The 21,860-nt window shown below is 37.3% G+C and overlaps 1 protein-coding gene across 1 annotated transcript in view; it reads right to left on the bottom strand.

Moving 5' to 3' along the window:
• The window catches only part of rap1b (RAP1B, member of RAS oncogene family), a 77,052-nt gene extending 67,588 nt beyond the window's left edge, over positions 1–9,464 (bottom strand). The window contains exon 1 of the mRNA XM_051107365.1: positions 9,328–9,464. The gene's annotated coding sequence lies outside the window, so the exon portion shown is untranslated. The remainder of the gene's footprint in view (positions 1–9,327) is intronic.
• Between the last annotated feature and the right edge of the window lie 12,396 nt (positions 9,465–21,860).

Below are 21,860 nucleotides of genomic sequence, written 5' to 3'. Positions count from 1 at the left end.
GCAACGTCTAGAAAGCAAAACATATGGAGCTATAATCATAACCGTGTATGAAAACGATTACAACTGCTCATGTTTTATCACCTCTAGTGTTCATTTCTGTTGAAAACTGCATTGATATATTTACTGGTACGTATTTTGCATCTTGCGAAAAATTCCAACAGGTACATTTTAATTGGGAGATCAGGTAGGATTAATCAGTCAATATTTAGTCACAGTCATGCTATTTTTGTTTTTTTGTTTTTTTAATTTTAGTATGCTAGTCTCTCGAGAACCAAAGGAAAACCAGTCTGCTCTTGGCTTATCGAAATCGTCCAACAATTTTCTTTCCAATTCCTCATTTTGTTTTTCTTCTCTGCGCTACTGTACTACTCTGTAAAGTACTGTTAAGTACTTTATGATGGATGGATCCATTTTATTGGATTTCAAAATCTCAGCAGCCATTCACTATCATTATAAAGCTTGGAAGAGCCAGGACATTTTTTAATATAACTCAGAATTTTTTTCTTCTGAAAGAAGAAAGTTGTATACATCTAGGATGGTTTTAGAGTGAGTAAAATCGAATTTTTGGGTGAACTAAAGCTTTAAAACAAATAATATATATTGATATTCATCTCTCTTTACAAGATGTGATCTTCACGAATCATATTATAGTGACAGCAACAGGAAGTCACGTGCCCATCTTGGCTATGCCAAGATAAATGAATGTTTAATGGCATTTAGAACCAGTCAATAAAAATGGCCACAAGTATATCCGCCATGAAGTGAAACATCCCCACGCAGAATTGAACCCCTGTAGAGCTGTGGCGGATACGGCTACAGGTGAGAGATATGCCAGACTTGGCGAAACTCGGAGCCAAAGGTGATGTTGCAGTCAGGATGGAGCCAATAACCAGCCAGCAAAGTTATTAGCACCTCAGCTAGCAGCCGGCTACGGACTCGCTATCAAAGCTCCGGCGAATTTAGCATGGCAAACTCATAGCCTGCAGTAAATCTGTGTCAAAGCAACACAGTCTAGTGGTAATGACTACATAAACTGGTCTCTTGTCTGTAATTAACACAAACCACAGCAGGGCTGAAAACAAACGCCGTATTTGTTGTGTTTTTAACACGGCTCTTTTTCGACTCAAATCTGGATGAAACCATGTTATCATCTCACAAGGAACAAGCACAAGGCCTTTACATCAGAGACAGACGCAAATAAAAGGTATAATGACAGAGCATCTATCAGCAGTCTGGCTCACTGTTTGTCTGTTTTTCAACCGGTTCAAAAGAAATCTAATTGTGTCAAATGATGCATCAGAACTTGGACGTACTAATACACAAAAGGCTTATTATGAGTAATGATTATGAATGAGACAACACTGTTGATGCTAGTATGCTAAACCTTTTGATCTGAGCTACGGCGGCATTAAAAAACAACTTGAAAAGACTCGGTGACCCCGGAGCCCACGTAACAGATACAAAAGGCTTTTGATTTGATGGATGATGTAGTTTTAACTAGCCCTGTCAAAATCTGCGTTGAATCCCAACGTGTTATTTGCAAGTCAATCAACTCACCTAGGTTACAGGTTGTCAAGGAGAACGGGTGAAAACAAACATGGAGTAGCAATCATGGTTTCACAATCAAACGTTTCCTTCTGATGCGACGAATCGGTGGGGGCTCTGCTGAGAAAGCATCTAAAATGATTTACCAAAGTGAACATTTGCTCTTTTTCTCACATCCTCTCAAGCAGTGTGGTGTCCGTTTCTGTTCGCAGAAACAGAAAATGAAAATTCTGTCACTACTTACTCACCCTCGTGTCATTCCTAAACCTATTTCCTCTCTTTCTCTGACCAAAAAAAGAGATGTTAGACAGGATTTTTATATTGCTCTTATCTGTACAGTAACACTGAATGGTGACCATGCTTTAAAAAAAAAAAAAAAAAAAAAAAAAAAAGCACAATCAAAGTAGTTCATACATTCTTAAAAATATATACTACCAGTCAAAAGAAATCTCTTCTGCTCACCGATCCTGCATTTATTTGATCCAAAGTACAGCAAAAACAGTACAATTCTGAAATAGTTTTACTATTTAAAATAACTGTTTTCTATTTAAATATATTTTAAAATGTAATTTATTCTTGTGACCAAATCTAAATTTTCAGCATCATTACTCCAGTCTTCAGTGTCACATGATCCTTCAGAAATCAGTGTAATATGCTGATTTGCTGTTCAAGAAAAGGGGGAAGAAATTATAGAAATTAATACTTTTATTTAGCAATTTACAAAAGATTTCGATTTCAGAGAAATGCTGTTCTTCTGAACTTTCTATTCATCAAAGAAACCTGAAAAAATTTTGCTCAGCTGTTTTCAACATAATATCATGTTTTTTGAGCAGCAAATCAGAATATTAGAATGATTTCTGAAAGATCATATGACTGGAGTGATGATGCTAAAAATTCAGCCTTGAAATCACAGGAATAAATGACATTTTAAAACACATTCAAATAGAAAAAAGTTATTTTAAACAGTAAAAATATTTTTTAAATGTTACCGTTTTTCCTGTACTTTATATCAAATAAACACAGGCTTGGTGAGCTGAAGAGACTTCTTTAAAATAAATAAATAAATTAAAATATTACTGGTCAAAGACTTTTTACTGATAGTGTAGGTTCTAAAAAAAGAACAATTTTTGGTTCCCCAAAAGAACCTTTTGATAAACCATTCTTAAAAGAACTGTAATATTGTCATATTTAGCCCCTGAAATGTGAATCTACCAAGGGACACCTGACAAAAAACGTGTATTTTATCCCCCAGAAAGCGATTTTTAACAGGGACCCCCCCTCGAAACGCGATTGGGCTAGTTTTGAGTAGCAATTGGGCAGGTTTTGTTGTGAAAACCCTGGTTTTGGTCACCATTCACTTTCATTATTTGCCAAAGAAAAGTGAAAATTCTGCAAAACATTTCCTGGACGTTTTATGGAAGAATGTAGTGCTGGACAAATACCATTTCAAACGGTAACCCGCTTTGAATTACGTACACAAAAGCTGCACAAGTAGGTAAGCATTGTAAACAGCGTTGTGAATTTAAAAGGAAATGCCTGTTAACTACATACAGTTCTGTCTAATGGTTAGGGAACTATTACTAAGACACAACTAATTAGCTGGGTAAACAAATCAACTGTAAACGACTGTTAACAGAAGCCAGAGACTCTGAAGATGAACAGAGGAGAAAATACTGTAGCAGGCAGAGCAAACTCGTTGTTCACTATACGTGAAATATTGAAAGAAAATCCTAAATACTGCATTGGGGGTTTACATGAATGTATCTCCGAGGGGCTGACCGTCCTCAGAAAAGTTCAGTTGGTATTTGATGGTCATCTTACCGCCATAATGCATACAGCATTTAAACGCAGAGCTGTTTGTTTACATAGGCAACAACTGCTCCTCAAGCGCCACCTGCTGGCAGACAACGAATTTGTGTCTCATTCAGCCTGTCTGCTGCATGTTTCATGCAGATATGTTTTACACAGCATAATTTCACACGGCTAAGGTAAGACCATTCAGTTTTTGCTTCAAATTTTAAAATTACCCAACCTAATTTACATATGTAGCATGCTTGTTTAGATAGTGATTACAACGCAGAGGTTCTGCAACTGTTTCATACACTCTGAATCATATAAAGCGGAAGGACCATGATAAACTATGAATCCTTAAAAAGTCAAACCGCCCAGTACTAGAAAAAAATAAAAAATAAAAAAGCCATACAGGTTTGTGTGACTAACTGTGAACTTTTTCTGCATTTACATCGAGGTAGAATTTTCACCCCACTTCTGATCTAGTTACACTAAACTACAAGGCAACTGATGCCCAGAACAATTACGAACACTGGCTCAAAGGGCAGGGGTGTCAAACATCCCTTGTCAAAACAATGTCACTAAGTCTAAGGCAATAGCACGATTTCTATTGCTAGAACCAGTAAGCTGCTTAGAGACTGGAAAACAACAAGTCGGGAGGCAGATTATGGAAGGAAAAGGAGCAACGGGAGATGAGATCAATGAGAACTCAGCCCAACCTCTAGTGTCAAATGTCAACACATGGCAGGGCATCTGACGTCTGACTGACTACAGCATATAGACCCCAGGGATGCGTTTACACACACATAATTCTCTGCAGACAAATGAGCAATGCCGCTTCATGAACTTGTTGCTCAATGCACTGTGCATTTCTAAATCAGATCTCAGCCTAATTGAAGCTGTCATCATAAAGGCTGGGTAGTAGATCTAATATTTATTAGCCAAAAATAAAAAATAAAAAAACACATTGTGAACATCTGGATGATCTTAATATGCTTTTTCCCCATTTCTATTTTTTTAGGCTGGTTTCTGGCCTTGCGTCAATACTGAAATAAAGACATTTGGTAATACTTTACAGTAAGGTCCATTAGTTAACATAAACTAAGAATGAACAATACTTCCACAGCATTTATTGATGTTAGTTAATATTAATTTCAACATTTAATGCATTATTAAAATGAAAAGTTGTGCTTGTTAATGCACTGTGAATTTACATGAACAAACAATGACGGACTGCATTTTCATTAACTAACATTAACAAAGATTAATAAATACTGTAATAAATGTATAGTTCATTGTTTGTTCATATTAGGTAATATATTAATAACATCTCAAATATAAACCACAATCCTAAAAAAAATGCCACCAAAGGTGGGAATCAGCTCAGTGAGGGGTTTTTTTCCCCAAACTATACATTGCAATGCTCACAACTCTCCTGTAAACAAGATTTTTACTTTTTATCAGCAGTTTGGTTGATTTCAGAAACAAATACATAAATAAAATCATATTTAATATGGCTGAAAAATATCTAGATTTTCTTTACCAATTTCATCCAGCCCTTAAAAAGCCTTTAAATATAACACTCTCTTGTTCAAAAGTTTGGGATCACTAATACTTTTAAATGTTTTTTTGTGAGACGTTTCTTACACTGCTGCTTTTAATTAACAGTAATATTGTGAAATATTATTACAATTTAAAATTGAATTTCTTCCTGTGATTTTCAGAAGCAATTACTCAAGTCTTCAGTGTCACATTATTGCGCTGCTTAAAGGAGAAGTTCACTTCCAGAACAAAAATTTACAGATAATTTACTCACCCCCTTGTCATCCAAGATATTCATGTATTTGTTTCTTCAGTTGTAAAGAAATAATGTTTTCTGAGGAAAACATTTTAGGATTTCTCTTCATATAGTGGACTTCTATGGTGCCCTCGAGTTTGAACTTCCAAAATGCAGTTTAAAGGCCTCTAAACAATCCCAGCTGAGGAAGAAGGGTCTTATCTAGCAAAACAATTGCTTATTTTCTCAGAAATTTTGGAAATTCAAACTCAGGGGCACCATAGAAGTCCACTATATGGAGAGAAATCCTAAAATGTTTTAATCAAAAAACAATTTCTTTACGACTAAAGAAAGAAAGACATGAACATGGATGACAAGGAAGTGTATCTATCTGTAAATTTTTGCTCTGGAAGTGAACTTCTCTAATATTCTTGTAGAATAATGATTCTTTGATGGAAAAACAGTATGTATTTGAAATAGAAGTCTCATAACGTTATTAATGTTTTTACTGTTTTCAGAGGCAAGCAGCTCTTTTTCTAAACTGATACAACAACCAATATCTAAACTTCAGTCAGATCATGAGCATCATTCTAATGTCTATTTCTGGACCACAGTATCAGAAAAGGCCCCAATCTTGCAAGTAGCTGCCACAGCCATCAGTCATGGCTTACATGCTTAAATGAGGACAATGATGTGTGGGAATAGATGGAGGAATTGCTTTGGGATTAGCGACAGAAAACGTGAGCGTCGAGCTGAGCCACACCACATTAGCTCAGTAACCCTTGGAAACAACTTGAGAGCCAATTCCGACTTCTTACAGTTGATATCTGCTAAAAACAAAGTATATTTACAGAATCAAACCCACAGCATGCATCTTTACACTCACACGGCAAATCACATGACTTAAAAGGAGGAAGGAAGGCGTGACAGGGCCACCAGGTTTCATGAGGCCCTTTGGCCTAAAGAGGAAGTGGTCCAATTTGCTGAGGGACGCCAACAGCCTTCTTTTCCCGCACTGTCATGCTCTTCCTCTCCAGAGCATCTCCTTTCCTTTCTGCTCAGTTGGTTCCTCTAAAAGTCTCAAACAGTTACCGACAGCTGGCAGTTAATGTTTTGTCATCTCATTACCCACTGGCTTCAAAACGCTATTCTGTTTCCTAGTCAAATGTCAAAGGCTTGGTGGGAAACCACAGCGCTTACTAACGTCGTAGCTGTTCTCAAAATTCAAATATTCAATATCAAGAGCTCATGAGGTAAAATGTAAGAATCTGAAATTGAAAAACCCAAATATATACATCAACCAATTACAGACCCATAATACAGTGACGTTAGATGAACACCGAGCATAATTCAGACTAGCAGGCTGGTTATTCAGACACGGCCCTCCAGAGGAATCAGTCCCGACAGCTGTATTAGAACTGCCATTTACAAAGTCAAAGAGATATTTGCTTCCCTGACAGACCCTGTGTTTGTTTGCATACGGTTTGACTCCCACAAGAACGCTGCTGGGAAGTTCTGATACAGCTCAACGCAAGAACCACACTGTCAACCGCGACAATCATCGACTATAATTAAACAAAACAACTAGGAGCTACACGAAAGCGATACCTGAAATCGACACATCAAGGCTGATGTGGCTCTAAATATAGATGTTTCTTCCAGGACCCAACCCAGATTTTTAAAGGGTGTTCAAAACGGTGGGCGGCCTTCTTTGAAAGGAAGTCCACATCTCTTCATTTTGTTATTTTCAACAGAGCCTACAGACCGGCATTCCTCTGTGCCCAAGAGGACACACTATCACGGGGATTTCCTTCCTCTTGCTCTAGGAGGGACAGGATCGGGGTCAGGCCCCAATAGGGTGAGGTCGTCCCGACCCACCACTCTTCAAAAAAAGATATGTGCTAAGTACTACTATGGTAACAAGCTTGTTATCTCAATTTGAGAATTTGGACATGTACGTAATTGTTTTTATAACACAAACTTGATGACATAAGTAAACAGGACAAAAAAGTAGCAACAACGAAGCTATTACTGCATGAACTCATATTTCACACCAAGTTGCAAAGTGGTCTGACAAAACAGTTTTGACACAGGAAATGTAAGGGTGCCATACACTTATCTGCCTTTGGCAGTGACAGATATATTGCTGCCTACTTTTCCGTGATTGGGAATGACAAGTGTTTGCTCAAGACCCCCTCAAAAACAGGAAATGGCATTCACTTGGTTGCTGGTTGCATAATTTGTCATAAATTTTGCAGCAAATATAAACCTATACAAATTTCACAAAACCTACGTGGAGTTTTAAAATGTTACACATTGGAAATACAGCACAGAAGCTGCATGTATACCACAAAAGGTTGATTTATACAATGCAGAGGGTGTTTTAATGAATTAAAATAAAAATAACGCTGCAAAATTATGAATACAGAGATATGTGACCCACAAAATGGGAAAAATACATTGTAGGGGGCAAATTATACATTTTTCTTTTATGCCAAAAATCATTAGGATATTAGGTAAAGATCATGTTTCATGAAGATGAAGAAGAGACTTAATTTTTGATTGGTAATATGCATTGCGAAAAACTTTAAAGGTGATTTTCTCAATATTTTGATTTTTTTGCACCCTCAGATTCCAGATTTTCAAATAGTTGTATTTCAGCCAAATACTGTCCTATCCTAACAAACCATACTTCAGTGGAAAGCTTATTTAGATAAAGTAATAAAGCTTTTAGATGATGTATAAATCTCAATTTCCAAAAAATGACCCTTATGACTGATTTTGTGGTCCTGGGTCACATATAATGTGAAATTATAAATATTACAAACTATGAAAACATTCATCTATAATATATACTTAAATGTGCAGTCACACTGGCGAAATTTTCAGCCAAAAAAACGACTATTGTCAATCTCATAGCAATGTACGAAGCACATCTCACATTTAAGTCAGTGACAAACCAAGCAGTTTTCTGTTGGCAAGTGCGGGCAATTTGTGTGATCAACTTAAACGCGAGTGAAATCTGCATAGGAAACTTCTCACCCTCACACAAAACTCCCAATTCCCATTGAAATGACCAGATTTCATCCATGAATATTGCCAAGCAATAAATGTGACCGCACCTTAAGGCTGCACTGATGCTGCATTTCATTCACACACAAGCAGAGCAGCATCAGATGCAAATACTATGTGCTTAGGAGGGAATCTGGCATATTTCAGTAGTTATTTATGCGACATGGCATTTCTTTACCTCAGAGCAGCCTGTGTAAAGATACCTTTGCAGAAAGGCTGTTATAATTTGACAAGAGCCCCATCATTAAAGACCAAGCCATTAAAAATGCATGGAGAAGCAACAGGATCTTCTTTAACAACCTCTTTGAGAGACTTCACCCTCATATCCCTTCTCAGAAGACGATATTCAAAATGTCACATCCAACTAGAAGTCTATAAGGGCCCTGTGATGTCTTCTGGTCTATGAAGTGGAATGCAAGATGAGTTTTTATTTCAAATAATTCTTTCCTTAGCCCTAAAAAGCACGAGTGCAAAGTATTCCTACGTGATCTGACAGTCACTCCACCGTGAAAGAAAACCGAGTCTCATTTTCTCCAATTCTTCTTGAATGAACTAGTCATCTCCCTCGACTGAGGAACAGAACAGAACTAGGCGGGGCCGGTAATCAGTCAAATCTAGAAGGAAAGACTGCATTAGAAGCGCTAAATGTGCCTTTTATCACAACGCCTGACACTCCGTTTGTGTCTCTTTACGTAAACCATGTCGAAAAATGTCGCTTTAATGACTGGAAGCCGATAATCTGTGCTTCGTTAAACTACTCATTCGTACAACTTTTCCATTTCCGCTATAACTTCCACAGCGCCGTGGGCATGAGACAACAAAAAACGCCATTCTTCACGCAATACAACACCGCAAACCTCCATCGCTTCTACAGAAAGTTGCCACCGACCATTCTCGCCATAAAGCCGAGTCTGGTAAATTGTTGAATTGTTTCACTCCAGCTCCGCCATATTCTAGACATCTGAGCTGCTCTTCCGCAAACCCTTGTGCCGGTCTGCTTTGCAACACTGTAACATTCCGCCGTTCCGCCGCTACAATGTATCAATCAAACCGTGACATCATAATCCCCTCACAGTTCCCGCGCAATACCCACGCCGTTGCGACTGTAATGCCATAGAATCTCGCGCAAATGCGATACTTACAGCAATCGGCTACAGCTCCAGCCAGTCAGTCCGTCTGCGCCTGTGCCTGTGAAAGAGCTGCTCGCCTCTGGGAGGGTGGGTGAGGTTTAGAGTCGAGCATGACGTTACAGCCTCGGTTTCAGCACCATACGCCTGAGCTCTGCCTACAATTGAGCGTAACGGGAAACGGGGCTGTTTAAAGCACGGAGAACGAGCGCTGCTAAATGTGGCACATGGAAATGACAGCGTTGATAGATATGTACTGTACCTACAGTACAAGATGCTGAGGAAAAAAGCGCTGTGGGGGCATCATGGTACAGGATTGTATCCGATGGTACATTTGTATATATGGCATGGTACCGTGGTATTCCAAGGTATAGAATAGAATACACGGCTACTGTGTCCTCACAGGGTGAGGCTTTTAAAAATGTGACCCTGGACCACAAAACCAGTCATGCATAATTTGAAAGATGAATAAAATAGCTTTGCAATGATATATGGGTTGTTAGGATAGGATAATATTTGGCTGAGATACAACTTCTGAGGGTGCAAAAAAAATCTAAATATTAAGAAAATCCCCTCTAAAGTTGTCCAAATTAAGTTCTTATGCATATTTTAATCAAAAACTATGTTTGATATATTTATGGTAGGAAATTTACAAAATATCTTCATGGAACATGATTTTTACTTAACATCCTAATGATTTTTGGCATAAAAGAAAAATCGATAATTGTGACCCATACAGTGTATTTTTGGCTATTGCTGCAAATATACCCATGCTACTTATGACTGGTTTTGTGGTCACATAAATATAGAGAAATGTAATAAAATGACACAATATTAATACCAGCATTTTCAGTGAAGGTGAGATTTCTTAGTATTTACACCACCAGTCAAAAGTTTTAAGATTTTTAATGTTTGTTTTTTTAAAATAAGTCTCTTCAAACCTGCATTTGTTTGATCCAGAGTAAAGAAACAACATTTGATATAACTGTTTTCTATTTGAATATATTTTAAAACGTAATTTATGTGATTTTAAAGCTGAATTTTTAGCATCGTTACTCCAGTCACATGAGCCTTCAGAAATCATTCTAATATTCTGATTTGCTGCTCAAAAAACATTTAGTTTACATTTGATTTGATCAGGAATAAACTACATTTTACAAGATATTCAAATCGAAAGCAGTTATTTTAAATAGTGAAAATATTTCACAATATTACTGCTTTTGCTGTATTTTGGATTAAATAAATGCAGGCTTGGGGCGCAAAAGAGACTTCTTTAAAAAACATTACAAATCTTACAGTTCAAAAACTTTTGACTGGTAGTGTACAAAACATACTTGATGTAACTTTTGTATCTGACAAGGCTGGCTCATACTGAGTGACAGATATGAGAAAAAAAAACATTTAGTAGAAAATTGATCTCACCCAAATACAGAATAATATATTTTTGCTACATACATACTCTTATGAAAATTATCCATGGTTTTGTTATACTAAAAGTGTAGTTCTTGTGTATTGATTATCATTTGTATAACAACAGTTTTACTACAAATTCTGACTAAACTATGGTTAGTGTAGTAAAACCACGGATAATTAGTGGCTACCATGGTTTAACTATCCACCGCATTCTTTAACATGGATTCATAAGCCGCTATAGGGGAATAAGAAGAAGAATAAAAACGTGCAGTAAACGGTAAAACCCTTTGCACTACAAACCAGTGTGCTCATAATTAAGATAATACATTAAAATAATATGGGAAGACAAACCAATTTGCAATATCAAGCAGCAAAATGAGCTGTTTTGAACAGATAAAAATAGCTGGATGCAGATGAGACCGGAAGCCACGCCCATAAAATTTACAAATTGCAGCACCCATTCTTATGGAAAAAAAAGTCAGATAGTAACCATGATTTTTTAGTTTTATTTGTACTGAAACCAAGGGTAATTTTCGTAAGGGTAAGAATATTATATTCGCTATTTTGTTAGTGTTTCTATATGTTTCTGCAATATTTTATTACTTATTTGACTGTGACCATCCAAAAACAACCTAAATCACATTGAATCGAGTCATAGCACTTTTCAAGATTTTCCATGGTGCATGCTACATTTCAATGGCATCATTCTAGTCCCAGTATGGCATGAATGGTCTCCTATTCTCCCGAGCAGCAACGCTCATCCGTCAGAGGCTGACTCTGCCACTCTGGGGGGAAAAAATCCTCAGCGCCAGTCAAATGGCTCATTGAGAGCGACTAGGAGAAGCCAGGAATGCCAAGTATGCTCTCTGGCATCAGGAATGCAGGCCCACTCCCTGCTGTGGACTAGCATCCCCTCCCCTCAGCCAGCAGTCATGTGGCCCTGAGCTGCATGAGGGCTGAGATGTCTTCCATCGGTGAGGTCCTTAGATGCGGATCAGTGACCAGTGTGCGGTTATGCTGGTCTCACTAAATGAGGAGACGATTGAGAGACGAGACAACATTAGTATGTCGCCGCTATATCAGCATTTGGCTCCGCTGGGGAATGACTGGGTTGAAAGGGAGAACATCATATAACTCTGAACCACTAAACTAAATAGAGAAAAGAGGAATGAGATGTATAGATTGGCTTTCAGAATTGTGAAAGTCAGTGGGTGTTGAGGCGAATACACTTTAGACAGCATATTTAATGTCACAAAAAGGAAAATGAGACTGTGAGCGATAGAGTTACAGACTGTTTAATGGGTTGTACTATTTGCGGAGTAAGATTTTTGGGAGGGAGGGGGTGTTTAAATCTGACTACAGCTTCATTTTTATTCATGTTAAATTAAATAAAAATAATAAAATAAATAATAGCTATTATAATAACTACAGCTGAGGTCAAAAGTTTACACAGAATTTGCAAAATTTTGATTATTTTACCAAAATAAGAGGGTTTTCATACAAAATGCATGTTATTTTTTATTTAGCACTGACCTGAATAAGATATTTCACAAAAGAGATGTTCACATATAGTCCACATAAAAATAATAACTGAATTTATAAAAATAACCCTGTTCAAAAGTTTACATACAGTTGATTCTTATGACTGTACTGTGTTGTTACCTGAATGATCCACAGCTTTTCTTTTTTTTTTTGGTTAGTAATAGTTGTTCATGAGTCCCTTGTATGTCCTGAACCATTAAACTGCTTGCTGTTCTTCAAAAAAAAAAATCCTTCAGGTCCCACAATTTTTTTTGCACACAACTTCATTCTGTTCAAAAGTTTTCACCCCCTGGCTCTTAATGCATTGTTTTTCCTTCTGGAGCATCAGTGAGTGTTTGAACCTTCTATAATAGCTGCATATGAGTCCCTCAGTTGTCCTCAATGTCAAAAGATGGATCTCAAAATCATACAGTCATTGTTGGAAAGGGTTCAAATACATAAAACTGCTGAAAAACCAAAGAATTTGTGGGACCAGCAGTGGATCATTCAGGTAACAACACAGTATTAAGAATCAAGTGTATCTAAACTTTTGAACAGGGTCATTTTTATAAATTCAACTATTATTTTCTCTTGTGGACTATATGTAAACATCTTTTATGTGAAATTTATATAATAAAGATATTTTATAATATCTTATTCAGGTCAGTACTAAATAAAAAATAACATGCATTTTGCATGATCCTTCTTATTTTAATAAAATAATTAACATTTTGCAGATTCTGAAAGTTGTATGTAAACTTTTGACCTCAGCTATACATGAATAATAATGGTAAAATAAATTATCTAATTTACTTAACCTAAATATGCTTTTTTTTGTAAAGAGAATAAAGTATTTATTTGTATGCAATGTGGCAGAACCTTGTGCAATTCCAGGAAGCGCAGAGATAAATAGGGAAAAAGGGCACGTGAGCCAAATATTTGCATTCAGAACCTATAAAGTCTATAAAAATTTAGGCAAATGTCAGCATTTAAAATATTTCTGCCTCATTTATCAGAAATTCTGAACATCCAAACTACACTGACCAAAATTATAAATGCAACACTTTTGTTTTTGTTCAGGAGCTGGACTCAAAGATCTAAGACTTTTTCTATGTATACAAAAGGCCTGTTTCTCTCAAATATTGTTCACAAATCTGTCTAAATCTGTGTTAGTGGGCACTTCTCCTTTGCTGAGATATTCCATTCACCTCACAGGTGTGGCATATCAAGATGCTGATTAGACAGCTTGATTATTGCACAAGTGTGCCTTAGGCTGGCCACAATAAAAGGCCACTCTAAAATGTTTAGTTTTATCACAGAGCAAAATGCCACAGATGTTGCAAGTTTTGAGGGAGCGTGCAGTTGGCATGCTGACTGCAGGAATGTCCACCAGAGCTGCTGCCCGTGAATTGAATGTTCATTTCTCTACCATAAGCCGTCTCCAAAGGCGTTTCAGAGAATTTGGCAGTACATCCAACCGGCCTCACAACCGCAGACCACGTGTAACCACACCAGCCCAGGACCTCCACATCCAGCATCTTCACCTCCAAGATCATCCAAAAGACCAGCCACCCAGACAGCTGCTGCAACAATTGGTTTGCATAACCAAAGAATTTCTGCACGAACTGTCAGAAACCGTCTCAGGGAAGCTCATCTGCATGCTCGTCGTCCTCATCTGGGTCTTGACCTGACTGCAGTTCATTGTCGTAACCGACTTGAGTGGGCAAATGCTCACATTCGATGGCGTCTGGCACTTTGGACAGCATGATTATTGCACAGGTGTGCCTTGGGCTGGCCACAAAACAATTGCTTCATGCAGTGCAACACATCTCCTTCGCATAGAGTTGATCAGGTTGTTGATTGTGGCCTGTGAATTGTTGGTCCACTCCTCTTCAATGGCTGTGCGAAGCTGTTGGATATTTGCAGGAACTGGAACATGCTGTCGTATACGCTGATCCAGAGCATCCCAAACATGCTCAATGGGTGACATGTCCGGTGAGTCTGCTGGCCATGCAAGAACTGGGATGTTTTCAGCTTCCAGGAATTGTGTACAGATCCTTGCAACATGGGGCCGTGCATTATCATGCTGCAACATGAGGTGATGGTCCTGGATGAATGACACAACAATGGGCCTCAGTATCTCGTCACAGTATCTCTGTGCATTCAAAATGCAATCAATAAAATGCACCTGTGTTCGTTGTCCATAACATATGCCTGCCCATACCATAACCCCACCGCCACCATGGGCCACTCGATCCACAACGTTGACATCAACAAACCGCTCACCCACACGACACCATACACACTGTCTGCCATCTACCCTGTACAGTAAAAACCGGGATACATCAGTGAAGAGAACACCTCTCCAAAGTGCCAGACGCCATCGAATGTGAGCATTTGCCCACTCAAGTTGGTTACGACGATGAACTGCAGTCAGGTCGAGACCCCGATGAGGACGAGCATGCAGATGAGCTTCCCTGAGATGGTTTCTGACAGTTTGTGCAAGAAATTCTTTGGTTATGCAAACCGATTGTTGCAGCAGCTGTCCGGGTGGCTGGTCTTAGACGATCTTGGAGGTGAAGATGCTGGATGTGGAGGTCCTGGGCTGGTGTGGTTACACGTGGTCTGCGGTTGTGACGCCAATTGGATGTACTGCCAAATTCTCTGAAACGCCTTTGGAGACGGCTTATGGTAGAGAAATGAACATTCAAGTCACGGGCAACAGCTCTGGTGGACATTCCTGCAGTCAGCATGCCAATTGCACGCTCCCTCAAAATTTGCAACATCTGTGGCATTGTGCTGTGTGATAAAACTGCACATTTTAGAGTGGCCTTTTATTGTGCCTAAGGCGCATCTGTGCAATAATGAAGCTGTCTAATCAGCATCTTGATATGCCACAACTGTGAGGTGGATGGATTATCTTGGCAAAGGAGAAGTTCTCACTTACACAGATTTAGACAGATTTGTGAACAATATTTGAGAGAAATAGGCCTTTTGTGTACATAGAAGTTCAGCTCATGAAAAATGGGGGCAAAAACAAAAGTGTTGCGTTTATCAGTGTATTTAGTGTATCATTGTATTTAACAGCTCCAGAAATAAGCACGTCAGTTAGACAATCATTTTTACATGCTCAAAACCTTTTTGTTTTTTAACTCAGATTGAAAATGTACTAGATAATCTACATTCTCACAAAATGTGATTTGTTATAGAAAAACTGCTAATAGCAAGTAATAATAAATTAACTTAATTGCACCCATACAAGCTACATGTTTATTTTACAATAAAATTACATAATCTTTTTGAGTTTTTTTTTTAACTCAGCAGATTTATTCATTTTTAAATGAAATATTTTCCAAACGTCAGGGTACAAAGCCAAAAGAGGAAGCCACTGCAAGAGTGTAAACGTCTGTATACATGAATAGTTCTGTCCTGCTTTTGTAAAGATATGTATATTGTGTAATTTTCCATCTTGCGGGGTGGAGCCATGGCAAATTTCCATGTGAGCAGACAATAAAGCTTATCTTTTTCCAAACAACTACTTACAGGCCATCTTGTTTTACTGTATATGGCTATATATTAAAGTGATAACAATAACTGAGCCCCTGTAGGAAAGACTAATTTGTCTAATAGCGTCTAGAGGAACTCCTACTCTATCTGTGACGGTGGGTGGAAAATCACGCACTATTCTTAGCCACATCTTCCTGTCAGGGTGGACGTTCAAAGTTTCTCCATGACAATTACAAGCAATTGGATTCTTTGTTGTTGCTAAATGCTACATACACAAAGAAAGGAGAGTAACATGGAGTTTAAGTACAAACACTGAAGTTTCAGAGAAGTTTATACTGAATTGTGTGTGTGTGCGTACTTCTGTTCAAGTCTTATCCATGAGAGAGCGCTGTTGCTCCAAATATCCTACAGGCATAACTAATATGCAAGTCTACATTACAAACACGGAAGTCTAATACCTGGTGAAAGCTGTCTGTTAGCATTCCCATGCAGAAATATATGCCCTGCACACTCTTAAAAATAACTGTTCCAAAAGGACGTTAAGCACTGATGCCATAGAAGCAGCATTTTGAGCACAGAACCTTTCAGTGAACAGTTCTTAAAAGAACATTTTTTTCTTGACGTGGAATACAAATCTACCTTTTTTCACTATAAGGAACCTTTTGAGTAATAGAAATTGGTTCCAGAAATCTGGTTCCATGGAGCCAGAGTTGTCACATCACCTCACAAGCGATATTTTCTGTATATTAATGTGACGTTTTAAGGGTATTAAGTGATAACAATATTTTTCCCGGTATCTTAAATGAGCAAATACACAAATATGATGCTCGCATTACATTTTTATAACTACACATAGTCAAAAATCTTGGTTGGGGGAGTTATCACAGGAACAGGATGTTCTTTATCTCATCCTGATGCAATGACTCAGCTTTTGTGACCTAAAAGTGACTAGATTAAGGGGAACATGCTGACAAAATATTGAAAAACTAGAATTGATGACAAATCCAACATTGTATGGATAACCTCTCACTACGTTTGTGTGATTCAAATACAAGGAAAAGCTAAAAACAGCCATTTCCATAAAAAAAAGACTTTCTTCTCTGATGAGGAAGCGAGGCAGTGACTTTTACGGAAAGGCTTGGCTAGATCATATTGCTCAATAACAATAATCTACGTCAGGGTTCTTTTCAAAGCTGCCAATATGCGACATCAGCTTTGCAAAGACATGCCTCTCGATTAAAAGGAGTGGATTTCCATGGAAAATCAGGGCCGTAAGCAACATTTTACCTAACTAACACTAATATTTTACCTAATCACTAAACCATCTTTTATCACACTCACTTGTTTTTCATCTGATCAGTTTTGTTTTGAGACAAACACACCCCTATGAAAGAGTTTCACCTGCCATTTTGTCTTGTTTTAAAACAAGTATGGTCACAAAACACTCTCAAACGAAAAAAAAAATTGAAAATTGAACAAAAAGAAGTTACGCCAAACAGAAGCTTGGCAAATGGAAATCTTCCTAATTAAAAACGAGAAAACGTTAGCAAACTTTTAGTGCGTAAAAGCAGGCTGTTTTTGTGATGTATAGTTTTACTGTATATATTGTTGTTCAGTTTAATATAGAACAGTGAGTTTTAGCACATAGCTTTTGTCTGGCTAATATCTTTCAAACCACCCATGTGAAAAAACAAGTGCACTTTCATAAGATAACCTTAAGTACTTGTAGTAGTCTTGAACTCATCTTTCATACACTACTGGGTTTAAGTGTACTACAAGTGGTAACTTAATACATTTTTTTAATACACAGATAGTGTTATTCATGGTGTAGCAAAATAACACATTTGAGTGCACTTAGACGTTCTTGAGATTATCTCATTTTTAATATACACTACCAGTCAAATGTTTTTGAACAGTAAGATATTTAATGTTTTTAAAGAAGTCTCTTCTGCTCACCAAACCTGCATTTATTTGATCCAAAGTAGCAAAAACAGTAACCGTAAATATTTGTACTATTTAAAATAACTGTTTTCTATTTGAATATATTTTAAAATTTATATTCCTCTATCAAAGCTATATTTCCAGCATCATTACATCAGTCTTCAGTATCATGTGATCCTTCAGAAATCATTCTAATAATCCTGATTTGTTGAAACAATTATTATTATCAGTATTTAAAACAGCTGAGTACACTTCTTTCATGATTCTTTGATAAGTAAAAAGATTCAAAGATCATTTTGTAATATTATACACTACCATTCAAAAGCTTGGAGTCAGTATCATCAAGGAATTAAATGGTAGAAATTAATAGTTTAATTTAGCAAAGATGTCTGGAATTGATCAAAAGACTTTTCCAAAATATTTCTATTTCAGATAAATGCCGTCTTCTGAACTTTCTATTCATCAAAGAAACCTGAAAAAATCCACTCAGCTGTTTTTAACATAATAATAATGTTTTATTATCAGAATATTAGAACAATTTCTAAAAGGATTGTGTGACTGGAGTGATGATGCTAAACATTCAGCTTCGAAATCGCAGGAATAAAAACATTCTAAAATATATTCAAGTAAAAAACAGTTATGTTACATAGTAAAATATTTCACTGTACTATTGCTTTTGCTATACTTTGGATCAAATGCAGAGACTTTTTTAAAATCATAGGGAGAAAAGTGCAAGTTTTGCTCCCTAATGCCACAGTTTTGCATGGTGAACACAGTAAATGTATGTTACACAGTCTTTGTCTTCATATGAACAACATAATAAAAAAAAAAACAAACATTACAAAAAACATTTATGGCAGTCCACCGTATTCACAAAGCACTTTTGTGATTCCCGAAGAATCTGTTGGATACTCTCACCAGCTCTTTTTCATATAAAGTCACAAGTTCTTTGCAGAACCCTGAATAACAAAGGAAATGGCTGTAAAACCACTAGGCACTGGTCTAGCCACTGTTGAATTTCTCACACAGCTCACAGTAGTGTGATAGAGGAAATAATTCCACAGTAGGTTTTAGTAGGTCAGTAACATTAATACCCCGATTATTTCTCCTAGTGCAATTAAAGTCTCGCCACCGATGACAATGGAGAAGATCATCTCGATCCATTGCGCTTGATGTTGTTGGCAGCAGCACCAGTCTGTGATGGAGCCATAATGGGATGCTTCTCTATCCAGCTGTCGTCTGCCCACTCGGATCCTTGAGGGTACATCAGACCCCCGACTGAATCAACCAGTCCAAACAGAGCCGCCAGAAGAGAAAACGCGGTTCCGATAAAAGTAATCTTCAGAAAGCCGATTCCAGTCATGTTTAACTGCGGGTATCCAGGACTGTCCATTAAAAACAACAAAGCACACACGAGCCACGCTTTCATCAATACCGGAAGTTAACAATATATTGGCTCATGAATAGCCTACAATTAATTCTTATGTAATACAAAACTGGTATGTTTTCATTAATCTCACAGGAAAATTTAACCGAATTAAACGAATACTTCCTTAACGTTACTTTGAGAAGCTAAAGATAAAAAATACCCCAAATACGATCCAAAATACACAAGACAAAATTTAAAATGTTCGTTTTTCTTACCAGGAAGGATAATGGTCTTGCTTATGTGGGAATTTCTTACAGCTGTGTCGGTGGATAAATGCAGCTTTGTCTTTTCACCTCATGGCATCATGTAAAATCCCTTTCGTGGAGTGGGAGTTTCCATAATATGCAGAAAATCCCGCGATGTGAAAGTGTGGTTCCTTTAAAACGAATCTTTTTAATGAATCACTTGAAGCGGTTCACAAAACCGGTCCGAACCAGGTTTGAAGAATCGGTCCACGCTGTTCTCAAATTAAAAATCGTGCTTACTTAATTGACCTATTTTACTTTAAGCGCGAGGAATTACATTAATAGCCAGTCAAAAATTAGTAGTCAAATGAAATGTGTTAACGACGACTGTATGACAGTTTTATAATATACGCATAACCTAAATGACTATGTTTTTATGAGCGGAGACATGTTAAATTACAACAAGCTTCTCTACAAAAACGTAAGGCTTTGGAATATTTTACAGCATGTAAGGCTGAGACGTAAAGACGTAATTGCGTCAGAACGTCAAATGTTCGCCGAATGTTTGTTTTTTTTTCCTTCCCGAACCGGTTCTTTGAAACTGTCCAAAAGAACCGATTCGCGGAAAGAAGTGAGACTGCCTGTTCCTGTTAATAATTCCCAATCCGCTGCTGTTTTATCTCCATAAGTACAACCAGCACAAATTCCTAAATCGTTTTATTGAAATTAGTTAGTGGTTAATGAATATGAACTTTATTAGATATTCCAGTGAAACAGGATGTTCTCTGAGTCATCAGAAAAGTACTTGTCTAAAGCTAAAATGATTAAACGTCTTTGAATTCACAGTTAGCATTCTTACACGCTGTGTTGTGTTAAATATTAACATTTAATGATGTTGCATGCAATTAAAAAATCTTAGTGTAATAGCCTACCATATGGGCAAAGACGCAATGGAGGAGGTATGTAGATGTAAAAATGGTCTATGCTGTCCTCTTCTGGTGGTCGAAGGAGAGAAATGGATGAATTTGAAATTACCATAATGGTCGATAGGGGGAGCAGAAACAAAAAACAACTACCTAAAAGACAACCATGTAAATAACATAGTTATGAACATGGTAATTGACTACCCTGGTGAAAAAAACAGCAAATGCTGGTAGGTATGTTTTGATGCTGGAATGCTGGTTAGGTAGGTTTTGATGCTGGTTTAAGCTGGTCCTTTGCTGGTTTATGCTGGTCCTTAGCTGGTTTAAGCTGGTCCTTTGCTGGTTTATGCTGGTCCTTAGCTGGTTTAAGCTGGTCCTTTGCTGGTTTATGATGGTCCTTAGCTGGTTTAAGCTGGTCCTTTGCTGGTCAAGGACCAAGGATGCTGGTTTTTTCACCGGGGTAGTATCACAGTACATATAGTTTTTGTAAGGGGTGTAATAGACTGCAGGCAGAGCTGGATAAATAGTACAATAATGTATTGCAGTCATTGTCTTTAAAAGGAAAATTAAAACCAGCTCACTTGATGCAGGTCACACACTGAATTCCCTTACTAATGCACTGAACTGCTGCACACACACATAGGAGAGAACTTCTATGTCATGTGCTGGACCCTGTCACACTGTTTAGTGAATGCGACTCCCCACAAAATGTGTATGAAAGTCATTATCATGGTCATGGTGACCACATGAGAAGAGAAATGTTTGATTCACCAATCAGGATGACAAATGCATTATATATGATTTTGCATAGTTTCGAATATCTTCCACGCACTGTCGGTTTTGAAGACAAGTCAGCTACTGTTTTTCCATAAGGTCTAAGAGGATTTCAGCTTAAGCTACTGTCTCTAACCAGCAACCACCTGCTTTTGCTTAATACAAAATATACAGGAAAAGAAAGCCTTCAGTTATAGCACACAACGCACTTATCAGCTACTCAATAACAATGTGTTTTGACATAATCTGTGGCCTTGTCTTTGTGAGGAATGCTTATTTATAGAGACTTTGTAATCTTGATTGTTTATGAATAAACCCATAACCTTAAAGCTTCATGAAGGATACTTCGAAAATAAGTTGTTAAGCGATTGAAGGATTTTTGCATGGCTGAAAAAAACATCAGAGAAATTAGACACTTGGAGTGGGTTATTTTAACATGGGGTAAATAGCACGAACAATGTTAAATGTTTGTTTTGTCTGGTTGTTTTATCCAATTTTTGTACCTAGTTTGTTTCATCCATTTGTTTCCCTGTATGGTTTTGTCAATCTGATTTCAAGTTGTCTTTGGTTTTATCTTGTTTTTCAATGTCTTTAGTTTTTGTATTTTCTAGTTTCTGTTTTTTTGGTTGATCTAAATTTGTTTATCTAGTTTGTTTTGTCTGGTTATTTTATCTTTGTTTGGTATGCTTGTTTTATCTAGTTTGTTTGCTTGTTTAATCTCATGCATGCTTGTTTTTCTGCTGTTTCATATATGTTTTTGGGTTTGTTTTAGCAGATTTGTTTGGTTTGCTTGCTTGATCTTGTTTATTTCTTTCATGCCTTCTATGCCAGCAGCTCTCATCTCTATGCACACAT

Source organism: Labeo rohita, chromosome 4 (assembly GCF_022985175.1).
Source record: "Labeo rohita strain BAU-BD-2019 chromosome 4, IGBB_LRoh.1.0, whole genome shotgun sequence".
NCBI classification, from domain to species: Eukaryota; Metazoa; Chordata; class Actinopteri; order Cypriniformes; family Cyprinidae; genus Labeo; species Labeo rohita.
This window is presented reverse-complemented; position numbering and strand designations above follow the sequence as displayed.